Genomic DNA, 23143 nt, shown 5'->3' on the forward strand with positions numbered 1-23143 from the left:
CCTTGATTGTGTGTGTCTGGTGGATTTAGTGATGAAGCTGCACAGTGCTGGCAGCAAAGGAATGCTGTGAACTCTTACTTTCTTGCTGCAGCAAGACAGTGCCGGTGTGGTGCAATGGCATGGGCCACCAACTTCAGCAAAGCAGCAGGAAAACGCTATGACCACTTGCCTCTGCCAACCTTAGCAAGGGAGTAGAAGAGTGCCATGTACATGTGTACCTATGTGCCCTATCAGGATAAAAGTGCAAAAATGATGCTACTTCATGCCTCCATCTCCAGAGAAAGTCTCAACTGTTCCCTGCCCCTTCAGCAGATGCTTTAAGATTATCATATTCATCTTTTTCACATATAGTCTAGGTCCTTTTCAAACTATTGCTTTTGCACTGGATTGTGGGGTGGGTAAGACTGCTTGCAAGTCATTTGAAAGGACTCAGTTCTGAACAGCGTTTTGGGTATTTTAATCAGTCCTACTGGTTTCCTAAGACTTTGGGGTCTCATTTCTCTGGTGTAGATCCCAAGTGTTAGGGTGCCTTATATGGGGCACAAACCCTTCTCTTCTCTGGGAGGATATACAGACTTTTGAGATCCTTTCACCATGCCAGGAGTATGATTTTTCTGTAGATAGTGTTTCTGGCTCTCCTGCACATCCTAACCCTTCATCCTTTGTTGTGGAGGAACAATTCAGCTAGTTTTCAGTTCTTTTTCACAAGGAATTGTTCCATATATAGCTATATGTTTGATGTGTCTGTAGGAGGTGGTAAGTTCAGGGTCTTCCTACAGTGTCATCTTGGAATGCCCTACCTTCATGTCTACTCTTTTCTACTCTTTTTTTCTTCAGTCACACTTATAAAGGTTTAACTGATGTTACTGGTTTGTTTTGTATTTTTTTTCCAGAAAAGTCACATTAAATATATCTTTTCTACTTAAAAAGCAAAAAAAAAAAAAAAAAAGTCATTAATTTCATCTTCTAATTATTCTTCCTATATCCTTTATTTCATTGTATTATTCTCTTTTTACTTGCATTAGGTTTGTTCCGCATTCCTGTACTTTAGTATTTCCTTCTGTGATAAAGGTATTTAGATTTATAAATGTATTTCAAGTTTAGCTTTTGCACTTTTGCCTAGATTTTATTTTATTTTATTTTTTAATTTTAATTTATTTATGATAGTCACAGAGAGAGAGAGAGGCGCAGAGACACAGGCAGAGGGAGAAGCAGTCTCCATGCACCGGGAGCCCGATGTGGGATTCCATCCCGGGTCAACCAGGATCGCGCCCTGGGCCAAAGGCAGGGGCCAAACCGCTGCGCCACCCAGGGATCCCTTGCCTAGATTTTATATTGATGTGTTCATGTTTCGTTCTAGTTAATTTGCCTTTTTAGTTTTTATTTATTTTATATTTCAGTTATCTTACATAGTTTTGCTAATATCTATTTCCAAATAAATATTTTTGGATAATTTTTCAAAATTTACTTGGCTTTTGTTGCATTACAAACAGCAGTCTGAAACTCACTATCCTTTTTATTTAAATCACATTGGTTTTTGTAGATGTTTCATAGACATGAAAAAACATACTTATTCCCTGAAGTATTAGAAGTTGTTTGTATTTTTATTGACTTGAGTTTTTAAAATTAATTGTATTATTTTAATCCTAAAACACAATTACTTTTGTGGAACTTATTTTAAAAACAGAATGTATTAAAATGCTGCTATAATCCTATTTTAATTAAGTCAACATTACATTTTAAGAGGTTTTGCTTTATATGCTATATGCTTTGAGTGAGCATATATCTTTTCTATTACCTTTTTCTTTGATTATAACCTGTACAGAATAGCACTTTGTTTTGCCTATTGATTCTGTGCCCAAAACTATGTTGAGTCATTGTAGTTTATCTGTAGATTCTACTTAATATTCTACTTAATTGAATATATCATTTGCAAATAATGACAGCATTTTGGCTCTTCTCTTTTAATCCTACAATTTTATTTATTTTCCTTCTCTAAATTAATTTGCTAGCTTCTTCATTTCTATGCTATGTATCCATTATTATCCATTTCTCTCTCTCTCTCTTTTTAAAGACTTGTCTATTTATTAGAGAGAGAGAAAGAGAGAGAGAGACAGAAAGAGCAAGCAATGAGGAGGGGCAGAGGGAGAGAGAGAGATAATATCAAGAAGACTTCTCCCTGAGCATGGAGCCCTTTGCAGATCTCTATCTCACAACCCTGGGTACATGACCTGAACTGAAATTAATAGTTGGATGCTTAACTGACTGAACCACGTAGCTGACCCTATCTTGAAGAGAATTTATTTGTAGTTTTTTTTAACTATTTAGGATTTTGCTTGAGAGTTTTATTAGTTCCCCTTTTGCTGGTTTAATCTGGTATTAAACTAGCAAATATTTCTAGTACCAGAGAAGATGTTTTCTCCTCATTTATTTCTCACTAATATTTTATTTTTTTCTTCATATATCTCTCTCTGATTATGGTTTAACCATTATATATGAAAAAATAATTCAAACACATATTTGAGTCTTAGATGATCTTACCTTCCTTTTCTTTACCAGGTGCCAGAGGACCTATAGAATGAAAGATCATTTTAGTCCTATTTGAAGTCTTGAAGTTTTTCTTGGTCATGCAAATGAGATGAAATTGTTCAGAACATCATGCAGTAGTTGGACTTCTTCCAATTCCTTTCAATTTTTGAACAACTTTTTGGGGTCTGAACCCAAGGAACAATCTTTCCAGATTCCCACACTTGTCAGTCCCTGTACTCTGGATTTTTTTTTTTTGTCCCTCAAGTTCCAGTTGTCTATCAGAGACATGAATAAAGCTTCTCTGCCTCATTTTCTATGTTGTCAACCTCAAGGAAAGATAGCCCCATGTGCTGGCATAATGCTGAAATCTAGATCTCTCCTGGATATTAGCTCAGTAGTTTATCACTATTCTATTAAATATGTCAGAAGATTTTAAAAATAATATTTTATCCCAGTGTTTTTTTTTTCAGTTATCTTTAGGTGGAAAGAATGCATCTTGTTAGTATTATGATTTGCACTAATCATAATTTTACTTATTATACTGTTACTGCCATTACCACCATCATTATAACCAGTTTATTATTATCATCATTTTTCTCCTCCAGAAGTTTTAATTTTCTGGGAGCACATGATCAGAGTGTTTATCTTTTTTTTTCCCCCCTGGCTTAAATTCCCTTTGGGTACATTGTTACTGTCCATTATGTGTTTATGGATGACAGAGTTTTAATGGTAGCAGTTCCTATACCAGAGGCAATTCTGACTGTGAGATAAGAGCTTTGGTCTCTGCTATTGTCAGAAGCTACATTATCACCTGCAAGTGGTCAGTCCATTGTTAAAGTAGAAGAAAGAACTCTCTTAAGATGCTGCACAACAAAAAGCCTGAAAGATTTTGAACTTTTGCCCATCACCCTAAAAGCAAAACTGACATATTCTTGGAAGACTATGGAACCTAAAAAAAAAATATGATGAACAGTTAGGGAGAAACCATATAAAAATAATTTTACATTTTATGTAAATATATAATACTGTTTTATTTATTAGACTTCAGTGCAGACACCCTCTTCTTTCAGTTTTGTCTTTTCTGCTACTGAATGGCTATTTCTTATTGATAATGTCAGGGTATCTTGTCTCCCTTGGTTATTCCATGTTGAGGAAAAGTTTTTATGCTCCTCACTTTCCCTTCAAAATCATTGCCTGAATATTTTTCTCTAGTGATAGTGTTTTGAAATCTTTCTTCGGATTAATCATTAGTATTCCTAACTTATGCCTGTTGTAGAGTGCTTGTAGAATTAACTACCATAAGAAGTTGGTGCAACTTTTCCTTACAAACACAGTATGTTCTATGCAAAAGAAGCATCTTGGAAGGGTATGATCCATTGACAATGAGCAATGAATTCTTTTTTATTAATTATTAATGCAGTTTTGCCTACAAGATACTTTGGGTTGTGTTCCATAATAAGTAAAATTCCTGACTCATATTAGCTTTGTAACTTAGGGAAGTTACTTAACTACTTTGAGCTTCATTTTCCTGATCTGTAAACTAGGGATACTAACTATACCTGCCTCATAAGATATTTATGAGAGTTAAATGAATTACATACATCTGAATGTTTAGAAGAGCACCTCACAAACAGTAATTGCTCTTATCTAAGTGTTGGTATTAGAGATTAGGTAATAAGTAGCTTATGAAAAATGAGCTTTTTTTTTTTTTTTTTTTTTACAATAGAGCCTACTTGCTTATCATAAAAATATACATAGAACTTGGAAACTGGGAAATCTTTCTGACCTCTCCCCACCCAACTCTACCACCTACCTTACAGAGTGCTTGCTTGCTGGGTCAGAGGAAAATGAGCTTTTCTAAATCTTAGCTTTAAGCTTCTTTATCTACATCCATCAAGTAGCTCTCTTTTTTCCCTACTATTTTGGTATGATAACATGGCAAACATAAGTAAATGTTCACTTTGTAACACAGCAGATTGCAACTTACCAGCAGCAACGACCTCACTATTTAGATCTGCTTTACGTTGGCCTTTTTCAGAATACTTGCTGCCACCTTTTAGTGTGTTATTAAACCAACTTGGTGGATCACAACCATCATTTAAAAAATTAAATTTAGGGATGCCTGGGTGGCTCAGTGGTTCAGCGTCTCCCTTTGGCTCAGGGCATGATCCTGGAGTCCCATGATCGAGTCCCACATCAGGCTCCCTGCATGGAGCCTGCTTCTCTTTCTGCTTATGTCTCTGCCTCTCTCTTTCTGTGTCTCTCATGAATAAATAAATAAAATATTTAATAATTAATTAATTAATTAAATTTATAAATAGAGTAAGGATGATAACAAAGACAAGTATAATTTTATTAAATTTTAATTTCAGTGTGTGTATAATTTTTCTGTTACAGAGGGAAAAACTCTGGCCTTGTATGGCTTATGATCAAGAAATTAAAAAGTACTGCTTTATTTCATTTCTGGCTTAACCTAAAGAATAAATAAGTTCATCTATTCATGAATAAAGGAAGAAAGGAAAGAAGAGAATTGCTCAGGCCTCTTAATTCTAGTTTTAGGAAAACTACTTTCCAGGACTTTGAAAGGTGAAGAGGCAGAAGAGGTACTCAGTGACCATGATTTCAACCTCATTGATAATGCTGAAAGAAACAGAAGATCCTGAAGTTTATAAATATTTACTTAAATGGAGGTACTAAAACCATATTTTATAAACTCCTTATAAATAACACTGCAGTTTCAATGGTTGCTGCACAATAATAGTTGTTTATCTCAGATTTAGCAAAGCCCCTTTTGACACATACACACCAGCCATTCATTTAGGAACTTCTAAAACTAAAGGAAGCTATCCTGCACTGCACTGGCATTCCACTGCTCTTTGTTATCATAATATTTACAACAATATCATTAGTGTAACATATACTAATTTGGCAAAATGCATTGAGAATCTAATATAATTATTCAGTATGTACACTGATGGAGGAGGAAAGATTTGCTCAATGAAGTAAAAGTAGTGGTAACTCAGAAAAATATGCCAACTTCAAGTTTATAAGAAGAAAAGAGATGGTCTGATATAGGGATATTTGTAATAGAAACTTCAATAAAGCCTGATAAAAATTAAGAATGATAACCCATCTAGAATAAATTTAATCTTCAATATGCAAAAGTAGAAAAATGATATATCAGTTGCTTAATTGGAAAAGATACTGACATAGGTGCTTATCTATTTATGCACTCCATTTTATTTGTTATATTAGTTTTAATTTAAAAATTATGAAACTGATATAAATATGTCAATATGCCCAAATCATCATAAACTATAAATTGCTGATATTATTTCCAAATTCAGGTTTGTTAATTCCAACTCCTTTTCTATTCTACCATAAAAATATTTTTAAAAATATTGATCATAAAAAGAAATTGAGAATAAACCCATCTTTCAGAATAAATCTGTAAATGTGTCAATGAGGCAAATAACAGTAACAGAGAGAGAAATTTCTTTTTTTTTCTTTTTTTTCTTTTTAACCACAGAGCTATTATAAGCCAAAAAGTATGGTGTCAAATGGTCTGGCCCTAGGCTTTGATTAGCCCTAGGTCTCTAGGCCAAAGAGATTTGAAAGTAACTTTAGAATTTTTATTTCTGATTCATTATTGAAAACTCATGTGTAGAAGGTGAACAATGAAATGAGTGACTAAAAGAAAATAGGAGATGTGCCAGTGAAGGTCAGATTTGAAAAAGGGATACCATAAACCTTGAAGCCTGATAATGATGTCAGCCTGAAAATAAATGGTAGAGTCTCAACATGAAAGGCTCAAATATTGTAAAGAATGTGAACTAATGTTATATGCAGTGGAGAAAATCTAGATCCTCTTTGGCCAGCAGAATTAACTGATTAAAAATGAATTTCTGACAAACATCTCAAAGCAAGTAAGGAAGGTGAAATATATGTGAAAGAGGCAAAGTTTAAATGTCTACCATGCCCCTCAAAGGTGGATACATTTGGAAAAGGAATTAAAATAATACTTATTCAGTGCTTGTAGTATATCAGACACACCCTGTGCCTTATCTTGAATTTAATTACAACCATTTCACAAAAGAATTTTATTCCATTTCATATGTAAAAAAATCAAGCATCTAAGAATTTAGATAAACTAGAAGATTTCTTAAAGTCACTAAGTGGCAGAATCAGGATTGAAGCTAGTTTCACTCTTTACTATCCTACTTGCCTCTCATTTCCATCAACAAGTTACTTGACATTTTCAAAATTGAATAATTAAATGACAATAGGATTTTTACAGTAATTAATGGAAATTGTTTTTATGTTGATCAAATGCATTTTGCCCAGTGTCATCAGCAAGATCCCTATAAGCTCAGCCATAAAGTAAACTCTTTATTGCAAACAAGGAGACTGGTCTCACACTCAGTTTGAATTACAGTGAAGGTAACAATCTTTCTGGAGCCTGAGACTTACCCATTTCTGATCATTTATCAACATAGTAATGAGATTATTAGCAAATTGCTTTCTTTCTTTGTTTCTTTTTTTTTTTTTAAAACCAACTTGATCCATTTGACTTCTTCCATTTGTTTCAATTGTGGGGAAAATAATTCAATACATGCTAATGAATTCTCAATTTACATAAATCATTTCCCAATGTGATTTATAATCCTGATTTAAATACATCTCAAAACACCCACATACAAAGAAAGTCTATTATATGTGTAGGCATAATTCTAATAATCATGCAATTTATAAACTAAAAAAAGGAAAAGATTAGATGACCTCAAGCCACTCAGAAATGAGCCTTTTTTCTTACTTTTCACCTCTTTATAGTTTGTTAATTAGAGAAATTAAGCATATTCCTGTCTTGCAATACCTTAAGCAATGCATTGCTGTTGAATGAGTAATTAATTCCTTCACAAAATTGGTTTAAAATTTTTACACTAAGAAAAGCATAAATAAGTATAGATTCACCGATTTACTTATTTATACCTTCTACAGTGTATTTTATGACAGCTTAATAAATTCCAAGCATGATTTTAGGGGTTGGAAATAAGACTGAATAAGAACAAAAGAACTCTTACAAAATTTATAATCTATGAAGAAAGAAGAGATAATATAAACAAGGAAATAATTCAGCAAATAAAATAATTTTGGCTGTATTAAGGCAAAAAATCATGGCATGAGAGAACGACTGGGAGTAGATGGAGTTTTTTGTTGTTTTAATGGTATGATTAGGAAAGTTGTCTTTAAAGATTTATTTGTTTTAAGAGAGAGAGCGCTCAAGCAAGCAAGAGTGGGGGAGGGGCAGAGGAAGAGACTCTCAAGCAGAACTCCCCACTGATCATGCAGCCCACTCCAGGTCTGGACATGGAGCTGGATCTGAGGCTTGATCTTATAACTCTGAGATCATGATGTGAGCTGAAACCAAGAGTTGGCTGCTTACCTGAGTCAATCAGAAAAAAAGTTGTCTTTAGACAGTGGAAAGTTGTCTTTAAAGCAATGATATTTATCTTGAGATCTGTAAAACCAGGAAGAGTTAGCCCTTCATAGACGTGAGCAAAGAATGTTCTGGCACAAGGAAGTTAAGTACAAAGGAAATGAGGAAGGCTCAGCTTCTCAGGAATACCAAGAGCAGTGCCTCTGAGTGCATTCAGTAAACAAACTGTAGACAAGGATAAGATCATTTCAGACTTTATAAACCATAGTAAGGAGTTTGGACTTTATTCTAGATCTGATGGAATGCCCAGGCAGATATTAAGCAAATGGAAGATATAGCCTGCTCAGTTTAAGCTCCCTGAGAGCAAAAATCTTTGTCTATTTTCTTTATTGCTATTTCCCAAACCTCTCAAACATTGACTAGCATGGAATATGGGTCCAATTAATGTGTATTAAACCAAAAAAAAAAAAAAAAAAACACGTAAAGATCTTTCTTCCATGTTTGGGTAGAAGGAAAGTTAAATATTAATGTTTTCTTAGTGAATGAATAAACGCATCATCTGAATCTTCCTGACAATGATTCTTTAATAATAGTAATGGTAATCATGGTACGAATCTTCTAATTTCATTTGCTTTTGAAGTCTGTAGATTCTTGGGTGGTTTGTTCTACCTGAATTTCAAAAATCTATCAAAACAAACAAACTCTTATGACAGGAAGATAGATGTAATTCACTAGATTTTACTTCTAACTAATCCAAAAAAAAATTTCATTTGATCACTGGAATAATAGTTGGTCAAGTCCGAAAAGAAATACATTAACAGGCAATTCATTTAAAGTCATTAAACTGATGAATTATATCAGTGCCTCCAATTAAGTAAGCTGAAGGTAGGTAATTCTTCATGTGAAGTAGTAATCATTGCATTTCCTATGGTGTTGGGTTCACTGAGGTCAATGATTCTTTGTCCTCATTCTGTCATGGAAAACAAGTGGGCTACAGCTAATAAACATTATTTTTGTTTTTGTCCTTTATTTGCTGATAAACTTTGTATTTTCTTGACAGTTTTTGCAAGCCACTACACTGGCCATTGTGAAGATGGGCGAAATGAATGGATTCATTGAGGTACGTTCACATAACTATAGATTGGCTATAACAGAGTTATTGTTCATTGACCAGAGCATACTCTTTCTTAGTCCCTGTATTACAAGTAATACTTTCTAAATTTTTTAATATTCTGCCTCATGATTTCTTCACTTGCCTACTACAGAAAATGCATTCCTCAGGCAGCCTCTGCTGGTCGCATAATTAAGTGGTTAGTTTATTCAATATTGATTAGAAAGTGAACTCTTTATAGATTTACCAATGGGAGAGTAAGAGTGGAATAACAACTTGTCTCAATTTGTTAAATAACCAAAGCAAAGAGACAGTATCAGAGAGTATAGATAAAATATTTTGGGTGCAGCAGTCCTAGAACTCAGTTATAGGTAATTCATTGTGTTACCCTCAAAGATGTCCTTACTCTGTTAAATCTCAGTTTCTCCATCTATAAAGTAAGAGGCCTGACCTTACTTAACATTAAGATGCTTTTATAGTTGGGATCATTTAGTTTCAAAGGTCAGAAACCCAGTCAAACTTGCTTTAATTACTAAAGGGGAATTTGCTTCAAGGATGAGTTTCTCTTGAGGAACTAAATGTAGGAAGTGAATTATACCTCAATAAAGCTGAAAAAAAAAAAGTAGAAAGTGGAAATTTACCTATATCTCCTTTTTTTCTCACATATGCACTTTTTCCATATGCATTTCTCCACATATCTTTTGTGCTTCTATAAACTCTCTGATTCTACTTCTATATGATCTTCCAGCTGAAGTGTCTATAGAGAGACCTAAAGTCTTATACAAATTCCCAGGAGAGAAAATATATTTGACTCACATGGAGTTAGATTCCAGCATTAATCCAATCAATTGTGATTTGGTCAGTCATCCAATGTTCTGAGGCTATGTGAGCTTCATAGGAAGTACATGGTAATACCATTTATTCTTCCATTGGTTCTTGTTGGTACTATGAACTTCACACTGGATTGGAGTGTGAGATAAAAAGATCACCACTTAATCTTTTAAGGGCCTTCAAAAAATAAGGTCAATATCCTAATACATGGAAAGGTCTACTTTCTTGGTTCTTTCCAGGGAGAAGCATGATTATACTGTAGTGTTAGTTATTTTTCGCTTATTATTAGAAAATAAAGAAGGAAACATTCAGATGTGGCAAATATGCTATTTTTTCTACAGGTTTGGCACCTCTGTTTGCATCTGTGGCTCCTCATGCTTGTCTGTTTTAAGAATGTCATTTTGGCTTCTGAAAATGTAACTAATGATAGCTGTACATGCAATTTTCACCCTCTAAACTGGCTAATGTTCAAACACTTTGTCAAATCTCTTTGTAATATTTGGATTAAAGTCATGAAAATGAAAAAGAAGGCAATGGTGAGAGAAATTTGCAGACTGTAAAATCAGAACTAGCAAATGCTAATCAGCTGTATAAGTTAATTGGATTTTGAAAAGAACCAAAATGAGAATGTTGAAAGTAGATTAAGTTCACAGTTAATCAGGCTAATATTAATTCTGATCAATTTACCTAATAATTTAGCCCCTTTCTTCCTTAAAAAAAAGGGCATCTATGCTTATATCTGGAAGATCTTCAGAATGGTAACATATGGTGCAGGCATCTGTAAGTTGCAGCAGTAATTGGAGCTGCCATTTTGTTTTGGGCAGGACCACTAATGTTTTCTGAAGCTGTGACATAATGATAAACATAATGCAAAAGATGAGTTTGAACACACAAGAACCCTAAGCATAGGACCAATTTCAAATAAATGAAAACTAAGAATGTTTGCCAACCCCTTATTCTTACAGTAACTTCCAGGAGCCCTTCAGCTTTGTGGGCCCATCTCTCAGCCCACATCCATGCATGTCCAATCCTAGACATAGTTTCTTGAGACCTACTCCCTAAATGAAAAGCTTCAGTGTTTTTTAGATAATGAGGATCCTTTCTTTTAAAACTTTTAGATTATTTTTATTATTATTTTATTCTGAACATCAAATCAAAGAATATCATGAAAGAGTTGCATGGCTCAAAGAAGGTACCAGATTTACTCACCGTGAACTCTATGACTGAGTAATCATCCATTCATATTGATCAACTACAATCTGCACATAAAGTCATAGCATTTCTCTTGATTTGAAACAAAGTTTACTTAATTACATTCATTTCATTTTATAAACAAATATATGATTCCTTCAATAAAAACTATTAAAATGTAAGAATTTTGTCACTTGAGAAAAAACTTCAATGAAATAGATAAAGCACTTGTATGTGAAATTCAGCCCTTAATGATGCTATATATTTAGAGATCACCATTTATCCCTGGGAGAGTATGTGAGTAGGAGGTAGAGACTGAAGTTCTAGAGTGATACTAAAAAAAAAAAAAGAAAAAAAAAAGAGTTTTATTTTCCTATTCTCAGAGTTGGGCACAAGTCTTTCATACTTGAATCTGACAGTAATACATATTTGGGGTTAATACTCAGCATCCTTCCTAATTAATCATTCCAGGGTTTCTTTCTTTTTCTTCCCTTTTTGTTTATTTATTTTTTTAGTGTTGAATTGAAAATTTATTTATTTTTAAAATATTTTATTTAAATTCAATTTGCCTACATATAGTATAACACCCAGTGGGCATCTCATCATATGCTCTTCTTAGTGCCCGTCACCCAGTTACCCCCCCCACACACACACCTCCCCTTCTGCAACTCTTTGTTTGTTTCCCAGAGATAGGAGTCTCTCATGGTTTGACTTCCTCTCTAATTTTTCCCCACTCAGTTTCCCCTCCTTTCCCTTTTAGTCCCTTTCACTATTTCTTATATTCCACATATGAGTGAAACCATATAGTTGTCTTTCTCTGATTGACTTATTTCACCTAGCATAATACCCTCCAGTTCCATCCACATCAGAGTAAATGGTATGTATTCATCCTTTCTGATGGCTGAGTAATATTCCATTGTATATATACCACATATCTTTATCCATTCATCTGCTGAAGGACATTCCACAGTTTGAATATGGTGGACGTTGCTGCAGGTGGGTGCAGGTGTCCCATCGTTTCAGTTCATCTGTATCTTTGGGGTAAATACCCAGTAGTACAATTGCTGGGTCATAGCATAGCATAGCTCTATTTTAACCTCTATTTAACCTCTTGAGAAACCTCCACACCATTTTCCTGAGTGGCTTCACCAGCTTGCTTCCCATCAACAGTGTAAGAGGGTTCCCTCTTCACATCCTTGCCAACATCTGTTGTTTCATGTCTTGTTTATTTTAGCCATTCTCACTGATGTGAGGTGGTATCTCATTGTGGTTTTGATTTGTATTTCCCTGATGACAAGTGATGTGGAGCATTTTTCTATGTGCTTGTTGGCCATGTGTATGCCTTTGGTGAAATTTCTGTTCATGTTTTCTGCCTGTTTCTTGACTGGATTGTTTGTTTCTTGAATATTTGAGTTTATTAAATTCTTTATAGATCTTGGATACTAGCCCTTTATCTGATGCATCATTTGCAAATATCTTCTCCCATTCTGTAGGTTGTCTTTTAGTATTGTTGACTGTTTCCTTTGTCATGCAGAGGCTTTTTATCTTTATGAAGTATCAGTAGTTCATTTTTGCTTTTGTTTTCCTTGCCTTCATAAATGTGTCCTGCAAGAAGTTGCTGTCGCCAAGTTCAAAAGGGTGTTGCCTGTGTTCTCCTCTAGGATTTTGATGGATTCTTGTCTCACATTTAGATCTCCTAACCATTTTGAGTTTATCTTTGTGTAGGTGTAAGAGAATGGTCCAGTTTCATTCTTCTACATGTGGAAGAATGTCCAATTTTCCCCAAAACCATTTATTAAAGAGATTGTATTTTTTCCCAAAACCATTTATTTTCCAAAATCATTTATTAAAGAGACTGTATTTTTTCCAGTGGATATTCTTTCCTGCTTTTTTGAGGATGAGTTGATCATAGAGCTGAAGGTCCATTTCTGGGTTCTCTATTTTGTTCCATTGCTTTATGTGTCTGTTTTTGTGCTGGAACCATACTATCTTGATGATTACCGTTTTGTAATACAGCTTGAAGTCAGGCATTGTGATGCCCCAAGCTTTGGTTTTCTTTTTCAACTTTCCTCTGCCTATTCAGGGTCTTTCTTGTCCCATATGAATCTTAGGAATCATTTGTTCCAACTCTGTGAAGAAAGTCCATGTTTGATAGAGATTACATTGAATGTGTAAATTGCTCTAGGTAGCATAGGCATTTTCACAATATTTATTCTTCCAATTCATGAGCATGGAATATTTTTCTATCTTTTTGTGTCTTCCTCGATTTCTTTCATAAGTGTTTGGTAGTTTTTATAGATGCTTTACTCCTTTGGTTGGATTTATTCCTAAGTATCTTATGGTTTTGGGTGCAATTGTAAAAGTGAGTAATTCCTTAATTTCTCCTTCTTCAGTCTCATTGTTATTGTATAGAAATGCAACTTATTTCTGTGCATTGATTTTGTATCCTGCCACATTGCTGAATTGCTGTATGAGTTCTAGCAATTTTGGAGTGGAGTCCTTTGGGTTTCCTACACACAGTATCATGTCATCTGTGAAGGGGGAGAGTTTGACTTCTTCTTTGCCAATTTGAAAGCTTTTTATTTGTTGTTGTTGTTGTTGTTGTTGTTGTTGTCTGATTGCTGAGGTTAGGACTTCTACTACTGTGGTGAACAAAAGTGGTAAGAATGGGCATCCCTTTCATGTTCCTGATCTTAGGGTAAAGGCTTTCAGTTTTTACCCATTGAGAATGATATTTGCTGTGGGTTTTTCATAGATGACTTTTATGATATTGAGCTATGTTCCCTCTACCCCTATACCTTTAAGAGTTTTAATCAAGAATAAATGCTGTGTTTTGTCAAATGCCTTCTGTGCATCTATTGAGAGGATCATATAGTTCTTGTCTTTTATTTTATTGATGTAATCTATCAAGTCAATTGTTTTATGAATTTTGAACCACCCTTACATCCCAGTGATTAATCCCACTTGATCATGGTAAATGATTCTCTTAATGTATTGTTGGATTCTATTGGCTAGTATCTTTTTTTTTTTAAGATTTTATTTATTTATACACGAGAGACACACAAAGAGGCAGAGACATAGGTGGAGGAAGAAGCAGGGAAGCTCCCCATGCAGGGAGCCCAATGTGGGACTGGATACTGGGACCCCAGGATGACACCCTGGGCCAAAGTCATGTGCCAAACTGCTGAGCCACCCAGGCATCCCTCATAATATGTTTTTAAAATCATTTGTATTTCCTTAGTATTGGTCGTGAGCTTTCCTCTTTCGTTCGTGATTTTATTAATTTGAGTCTTTTCTCTCTTCTTTTTAAGAAGTCTGGCTAGGAGTTTATCTATCTTATTAATTCTTTGGAAGAACCGGCTCCTGGATTTGTTGATCTGTTCTACAGTTCCTCTGGTCTCTATTCCATTGAGTTCTGCTGTAATCTTTATTATCTCTCTTCTTCTGCTTGGTTTAGGCTTTATTTGCTGTTCTTTCTCCAGTACCTTTAGGTGTAAGGTTAGCTTGTATATTTGAGATTTTTCCAATTTTTTGAGGGAGGAACTTTATCAGTTGCTCAGGTCACCTAAAACTTGGGATTATCCTTAAATATTCTGCTTTTTTTCTTTTTTTACATCCTATAACTGATCTGTCAAAAATAAAATCTAGTTGATTGTGCTTTCAGTATAGCTGCATATCTGTTCATTTTCCCTCTATCTTTCCAACAGCTATAAAAAGGATTTAGTTAAACACAAGGTTGCATACATATTCTTTTTAAACTTTACTAATGGTCCCTCTTTTTATTCAATAAAAACAGAAGTACCTTAAGGCCCTATTTGTTCTTGTCCTCCATTACTACTATGATTTCTGTTGTGCATGGTTCAATCCATTCCCTTAATAGGCTTCCATACTGTCCTTCAAACATAGTAATCATGTTCACACCTTAAAGTAAGTTTTCAAGTATTTTCCTTCACCTGGGCTGCTCTTTCTATAGTTATTTACATCTGATATCTTCACCTTCTTCAAGCTAAATTCTCAGTCTTTAAATGAGAAAGCAGGAAGTGGGATTGGAATTGGCCACAATTTAGGTGTGGCCTAAATTATTACCCTTTGACACTTTATTCTGCAAACTGTGTCCACATCACTTATGTAATTCAGCGTAACTGATACAAAACCTGCTATACTTTTACTTTTTCTCCTCATTAGACCTATATTATAGAAATATGCTTATACATATATGTTACATACATATATATAATTTTATTTGTTGTATTTTTCCCCATAGGTATGAGAAGACATTTAGAATAGTTCCTGACACACAATTAGTGTTCAAAATTATTTTATGAGTGAATGAAAGAATAAATTGCAGTTATGATGATATGATGATTATTGCCAAAAATAAAATGCTTTTTTGTTTTCTTTTTTTTTCAAGATTTATTTATTTTATTATTTGTTTATGATAGACAAAGAGAGAGAGAGAGAGAGAGAGAGAGAGAGAGGCAGAGACACAGGAGGAGGGAGAAGCAGGCTCCATGCCGGGAGCCTGAAGTGAGACTCGATCCCGAGTCTCCAGGATTGCGCCCTGGGCCAAAGGCAGGCGCCAAACTGCTAAGCCACCCAGGGATCCCCATGTTTTCATTGTTCTTATATACTCAGCTCCCATGTATAGCTAATTCCTACTCCTCTTTCAGACTTCTGCTCAAATACTATTTTCTTTTGTATGCCTTTCCTGCCATGATAGACTTAGCAAGGTTTTCAGCCAACCATGATGTTGTGGAGATATCCAGTTAGTTTTTTGTTACTAAACAACTTGGTGCATATATCCACGTATCTGAACCTGGGTTGCCTGTAGGAGGCAAGTAGAGCTTAGGAACTGATTGGATTGTACCAGTTGGTCTCACTTATGGAATGTTGAATGTTAGAGATTTCACTTCCATAATGTTTTCCTCTTCTTCACTGGGAGATTCATTTGTTGTTCTGTCTTAGGAAATTATGAGACATATATATATATAAAATAAAATTTAAGGGTGCAGGCTTTGGGTGATCCCATCTTTGAAGGGTTTGTGGGCAAGCTGTGGGTCTTTCACCCTGTAAGGAGATGGATGAAGATGGGATTCTTCTCATGAGGTCAGGCATAGACTTGACCACAAAGTGCTAGCTGTTCAACAGAAAAGACCAGTAGCATTTTCTAAACCAGTTTGTGGTGAACACTGTAGAGTTCCTCAACCACTTTTCTATAGTCTGTAAGGAGACACTGGCAGAACTTTCTCTTCATATCCAGCAAATTGCTCTTAGTATTGTAGTATGTTTAGTATCCAAACAGCTCTTCATATTTTAGTTGCAAAATTGTCAACTATCACAGGCTTAAATGATGTGACATTTGAAGTATCTTCTGTAAGTGACACTGGTATCACAAATGAATCAGTCACATTCTGAAACCACTTCAGAGCAATCACAGCAGAACAGTATATAAGACTCTAGATCACAGGAAAGTGAAGTAACATCAGAAAATATCTTAATTCAGGGGCGCCTGGGTGGCTCAGCCGTTGAGCGTCTACTTTAGCCTTGAGTCGTGATCCCAGGATCCAGGATTGAGTCCCGCATTGGGCTCCTATGGAGAGCCTGCTTCTCCTTCTGCCTATGTCTCTCCCTCTCTCTTCGTGTGTCTCTCAGGAATAAATAAATAAATCTCAAAAAGAAATCTTTATTATAGTTAAGGGTCCAAGATATGCCAGATATCTCAGAATGGCTCAAGTGGTGTTCCAAGTGATGGCATTAAGATTACAAAAAATAATATTGGAAGGACCCATGTTTTCTTGAGGGGTCAGATGCTCTAGTGCCTAATAGCAAAGATGAAAAGAATGCAAAAGAAAGTTCGGATAATGAATCTTTTTTTAGTAAATAAGCTTAATTTTGACAACAGTTACATATACATGTGTAGGTGTTCATTTACATTTTATAAGAAAGCTGGAATTTGAACTCTTAGAGAAACATCTGATGACTATTATCCACCACCAGGTTTCTCTATGTTATTTTTTAAAATATTTTATTTATTTATTCATGAGAGACACAGAGAGAGAGAGAGAGGCAGAGACACAGGCAAAGGTAGAAGCAGGCTCCATACAGGGAGCCTGACCTGGGACTGGATCCTGGGACTCCAGGGACACACCCCGGACTGAAGGCACCGCTAAACCACTAAGCCATCAGGGCTGCCTGAGTTTTTCCATGTTAAAAAAAAAAAAAAAAAAAAGAAAAAGAAAAGAAAAGAAAAGAAAAAAGAAAAGAAAAGAAAAGAAAAGAAAAGAAAAGAAAAGAAAAGAAAAGAAAAGAAAAGAAAGACAAAGCATTTATAACCAAAAAAAAAAAAAAAAAAATCAGGCTTTGGGAAAGCCATATCCTAATACTGAATTTGCCACTCGCAGATGATCTTATTATTTCTTCTTTCTAAACCTCCATTCCTTATTAGTGAAATGAAGATAACTCCCTCATGAGATTGTTGTGATTATTAACTTAGTTGATGTAAGTGAATTATGTAACTTCATGGTTGCTATTAGTAAATGCAGATGATACAGGAACTATGATTGTTATTAAGAATTTACATAGCCTGCCCAAGATGAAGTTAAACATCCCAGGTGGCATGAGTGCCATCTTATTTATTTAAACAAAGCATGATGTCTAAACATTGCCATGCCTATAAAAGGCTTAAATTTGTATGGAGTCAAAGTAAATATAAATGAAGAATAGGGATCCTGAGCAGAGTTATGCAGGAAGTTGCAACTTATTCTACACTGCTGTCCATTTTCTTCTTACTTCACAATTTTTTTTTTACTTCAGGGAGCTTTCCATCAGTAAATAGTAATTTCACTTATGGCCATTTCCTATACATGGCCTATCAAGTATGTTGAATATAGATGTGTCTTTAGAATATTCATGCCAAGTTATTAATAGCTAAAAATGTTCATTTGTAATTTATTAGAGAGATGATTTAAATAAATATATTTTAAGTCAGGTACTTGTCTTTTATTGGTTATTTTGGGGAATGACCTTTTTCTAATATGTTTCAAGTATAAGATGGAGATAGCAATCTCTTTTCTAATCCTAAGGATCTCTTATATTAGCTGCCTCTTCATTTTAACATAAACTCAGATATGAGGTTTGGAAAGGATTACAAAAGGTCCTTGCTTTAAGAAACATAGGATAAATTTTTCTTCATTCTTCACTTTAAATAACTTGAGTCTCAACAATATTAAGCAACCTGCACATAGTCAGACAGGTAATAAGAGACTTGGTGGTTATATTGTATCTTTTGTCCTCTGTTTATAGTACCACATAGATTTCCATACCTAATACTGAGGCTGAAAAACTGAAAAATGGGCCCCACTGTAGCATTAGGAAAATGTGTTGGTGGCATCCATAGCCAATCTAATAATGAAAGTTATTAAGCAGAGGGACTTGCCCATCGATGTGGATCTCTTTGAATAAAAAGCCTGACATGGATTTCTTGCGGGCACCAATGCAGTCTCAAAAGCCATTTGGCTTTTTTTTTTGTTGTTCTCTTTAATGTCTGATTATAAAACTTTGAAATATAAAGCTTCACCATGAAAACTCTGACATAGCCTTAACAACTGTAAAACTAGGAGGCAAAGCTATAATAATTTCAGCTTTATAATATAATCTAAAATTGAATTACTCTCATTTCATGGCAAAGTCAATATTGCTAATGGATTAAAAACATGGCTGATAAAAGTATTGTTGAATTCATTTTTGGGGAATCACATAAAAAAAGATTTTTCCTGTGGTCTATGGCGATTGAAACTTGGCATTAATCTGAAAAGAAACCTCATGCACTTTCATAAGTAAATGCTTGAAGGTCAAAATAAGTGAGACTAAATGTAGGTCTGATTAAGCGGTTGTGAATGTCCTTTGGCACACTCCATTCTATTACTAAAATACCAGTGGGAGACTGGGGCCCAATTTTAAAAGGCCTAATCTACAAAGGAGATGGTCAATGGCAAAAGGCTAATCCATGAAGTCAAAATTCTGTTGTTTCTGTAAGCATATTCTAGGAATCTATCAGTTGGACAATGGATTGAGAATCCTAGGAAAGAAATTAACCTATACCATTTTCCAGCTTTGTAAATTTGGGCAAATCTTCTCTCTGAGCTTACTCTACATACCAAATAAGGGGACACTCTGCAAGAATGTGACTGTTTTGTTGTGATTCTACAATATCAAGTAAAGATACCATATTCACCTCATTTAGAATGTTCTGAATTTGCAAATGTTAATAGTTAGCTTGTTGAGGCCTGCCCTAATACTAGATATAGCCTTTTTGCCCCCAAAACATAAATTCTACATTTTTTTCCTGTCAAAAAGCATAAACACCTTAAAGATCAAAATTAAATTTCAAATTAATGATTCTTTATATCTGCAGTCAACTAGGGACTAGTTTTGAATGTTTTCTTTAGGCAATCAGTTCTGGTTATATCATACCACAATCTATCTTTTGAAAGTATGGTTCAAGCCTTCTATTTGACACATCTAATTTTTAATAATTTCACATTGATTAAAAAAAAAAAAAACTCAAGCTTTCAAAAGCCATCCACAGCATCTATAGTTAGTGGTAAAAGCCTTGCATTAGGATTCAAAAAATCTTCAATTCAGTTTCTAGTTCTGTCTTCAGTGGCACATTTCACATCTCTATATAAATGTTTTCTATATCTCAAAACTTGTATAAAATGTCACCTGTCAGAATGTGATAATTTTACCAAAAATATAACTTGAGTGTAATCATAATGCAGCAATCCTACTCACATACATACATACATGGTCATGCACACACACAAACTTATACTCCTAAAAAATGGCAGTATGAAAAAATGATCTATTAAAGATGAAAAAAATGCTGAGAACAGTTCCAAATTAAAAGAGACTATAAAAATATGAAAACTAAATGAAATGCCTGGTTCTTGATTGATTCCTGGACAGAAATAAAAGTCCTGTTAATGACAGAACTGGAATAATTTGTGGAAGTTGAAAATGAAATATATATTAGATAATAGTATTAATGCTAAATTTTCTAAATTTAATGCTTATGGTATGTTTCTGTAGGAATATGTCCTGTTTTTAGTAGATGCTTGCTCAAGTTCTTAGGATGAAGTGGTACAATGAGTGCAACTTTGTCTCCAAAGCTCAGCAAAATAATAAGAATTATAAGAAGAAAAAGGATATGTCAATATAATTGGTGAATCTAGGTAAAATATTTTCAGAAGATTGACTGATGAATGGATAAAGATGTGGTGTATGTGTATATACTATACACATACTGTTTTCAAAAAAATTTGCAGATATGAGATTTTTTTTCAAAATAAAATATTTTTAAAATACACCTGTTTAACCACTTTTTAAATCTCTCTCATTAGAGTATGAGTAGTTCTTTTTTTAAAGATTTTATTTATTTATTCATAAGAAACAGAGAGAGAGGCAGAGACACAGGCAGAGGGAGAAGCAGGCTTTATGCAAGAAGCCTGACAGGGGACTCAATTCCAGGTCTCCAGGATCATGCCCTGGGCCAAAGGCAGCGCTAAACTGCCGAGCCACCCAGGCTGCCCTTGAGTAGTTCTTTTTCAAAAACACAGGATCTTTTTGAGGATCCGAGAAAAAGGAACCCTCTTGTACTGTTGGTGGGAATGCAAACTAATGTAGCCAATGTAGAAAATAGTATGGCACTTGATGGGATGAGCACTGGATGTTACACTATATGTTGGCAAATTGAGCTTCAATAAAAACAAAAGAAAAAGAAAAGAAAAGAAAACAGTATGAAGGTTCCTCAAAAAGTTAAAAATAGAACTACCCTACAATACAGTAATCATATACTGCCATGCAATTACCCAAAAACAGAAGAACACTAATTCAAAGGGATACATGCACTCCTATGTTTATAGCACCATTATTTACATTAGCCAAATTATGGAAACCGTCCATCGATTGATGAATGTATATAAAAGATGTGGTGTGTATACACACACATACACACATACACACACACACACTAGAATATTAATCAGCCATAAATTTAGAATGAAATATTGCCATTTGCAACATGGATGGAGCTAGAGAGTATAATGCTAATCGAAATAAATCAGAGAAAGTAAATACCATATGATTTTGCTCATATGTGGAATTTAAGAAACAAAACAAATGAGAAAAGGGTAAAAGGAGGGTGATAGAAGCAAACCAAAAAACAGACTGTTAACTGTAAAGAACAACAACCAAAGGGGAAGTAAGGGGATGGGTGAAATAGGTGATGGGATTAAGGAGTACACTTGTGATTGTACACTTCAAACTAACATAACTAACCTTCCAGTTAACTAACTGGAATTAAAATAAAAACCTAAGAAAATAAAAGCCATGTACTTTTTAATTTATTTCACCTTCACATTTGGACTTACATAACATTTATTTCTGTTCATGTTACAGGCTCAATAATAGAATGTAAGGGCCTTGAGGATAAAATCAGTACTTTACTCATTTTTATGTCTTTTTCAATACCTGATAGAGTGTTTGCATATAACCTGTATTCAACTCAGGAATAAATTGGTCAAATAATTTATTTAATTTAAATATATTGAGTTATACCATATATTAGATACAGGCCTAATTTGGGGGATACATTAATATGCCATGTATAAACCTTCCAAAGAGTCACATGGTACCCTAAAAGTGCCTCAAATATTTTCTACCCATATATATTTTTTTATTTCTACCACTTGTGACCCTGTTATACTTCTCTTCCCCTCATTCGTAATACCTTACCTACATGTCTCATACTTCTGTTTATAAACAAATAGATTTTTGCACATACTGTTCTCCTAGATCTTTAAGTAGCTTGAGAAGGATCCAGGACAGGACACCCGGATATACTTGGGAGGCAGAACAAGTGTGGCTATTGAACAGAGAAATCATTCTTGAGAAGCCAGTACCAAAATTTATCCTCCAAAAATAGTGGGAGGTAGTATACACAAAGTCAAATGCATCGTGTTTTCAAGAACTTAAACTAGTCAAATGTGGCAGAGACATATACAGTGATCATGGAAGCATGAGGGCTGACATAGCTGAGATACACATACCTACTCTTGAAGAATACTGTAATATTATGGTAAAGGATTTTATTTTGAATGTTATAAGGATAATTTGATGGTATTTAAGCAGAGGAGTTACTCTGAGAATTGAATTTTAAGACAAACACTCTGAATGGTAGTATGAAAATAGAATAAAAATCAAATAACAAATCAAGCAATAAAAATTAAGACAGGGAGATCATTTAGAAGGCTGAATTCTTAATCCAGTTGAAAATTAAGAGTGCCAGTCATGGGGATGCTGACAAATGGAGGTAGGAAATGGAATTGAAATATATCAAAGAAATGAACTTGACAAAATTCATGTATTTATCGGAGAAACAAAGAGTAGGACAAAGTAATGTACACATGATTCCTGATATTTCTGATTTGAAGAAATAAGTTTAATGCAGTACCATTTATTCAGAGATATAAGAATATTCTGCTTCTGTGAAAATGGCTAGCAATTTTGAACCAACCCACACGCTGAGAAAACAGCTAGAAAATCTAATATTTGAAGGCATTACAGTCATCAAGGAAGCTTGGATTTGCAGAATCAAGACCTGAAAAAGGAAAAAGAAAAGAGGTTAGTTGTTGATGTTGATTTGTTCTTGATCTATTAGAAAGCCATGGTTGAAATAATGAAGAAGATGAGGGGAGAAAATGTAGAGCTGAGAACCACAGAAAGGAAGCTGAACTCTCAGTAGACGTATAGAACTTGAGGAATGAAAAATGAGTTCAGGATCTACCAGGGAAGTTCCCTGATAAAAACCTCAGGCATTTATTCACCAACCAGCTAAAAGGGCTGCAGCCTAGGAGTAAATACGAACTAAAAATAAACAACACTAGGATTGAATCCCAGTTTTGAATTGTTTCAACTGTAATTATATAAAGGAGATTCATCTCTAATTTGAGAGACAAACAACAAAAATATATTCCCTTCTAGGT

The 23143-nt window shown here is 34.4% G+C and overlaps 1 pseudogene; it reads left to right on the plus strand.

The window, feature by feature from the left end:
* The first annotated feature begins 16176 nt into the window (after positions 1-16176).
* Positions 16177-16983, plus strand: LOC111090402 (annotated as a pseudogene).
* Positions 16984-23143: the final 6160 nt, after the last annotated feature.

Source organism: Canis lupus, chromosome 17 (assembly GCF_011100685.1).
Source record: "Canis lupus familiaris isolate Mischka breed German Shepherd chromosome 17, alternate assembly UU_Cfam_GSD_1.0, whole genome shotgun sequence".
Lineage (NCBI taxonomy): Eukaryota > Metazoa > Chordata > Mammalia > Carnivora > Canidae > Canis > Canis lupus.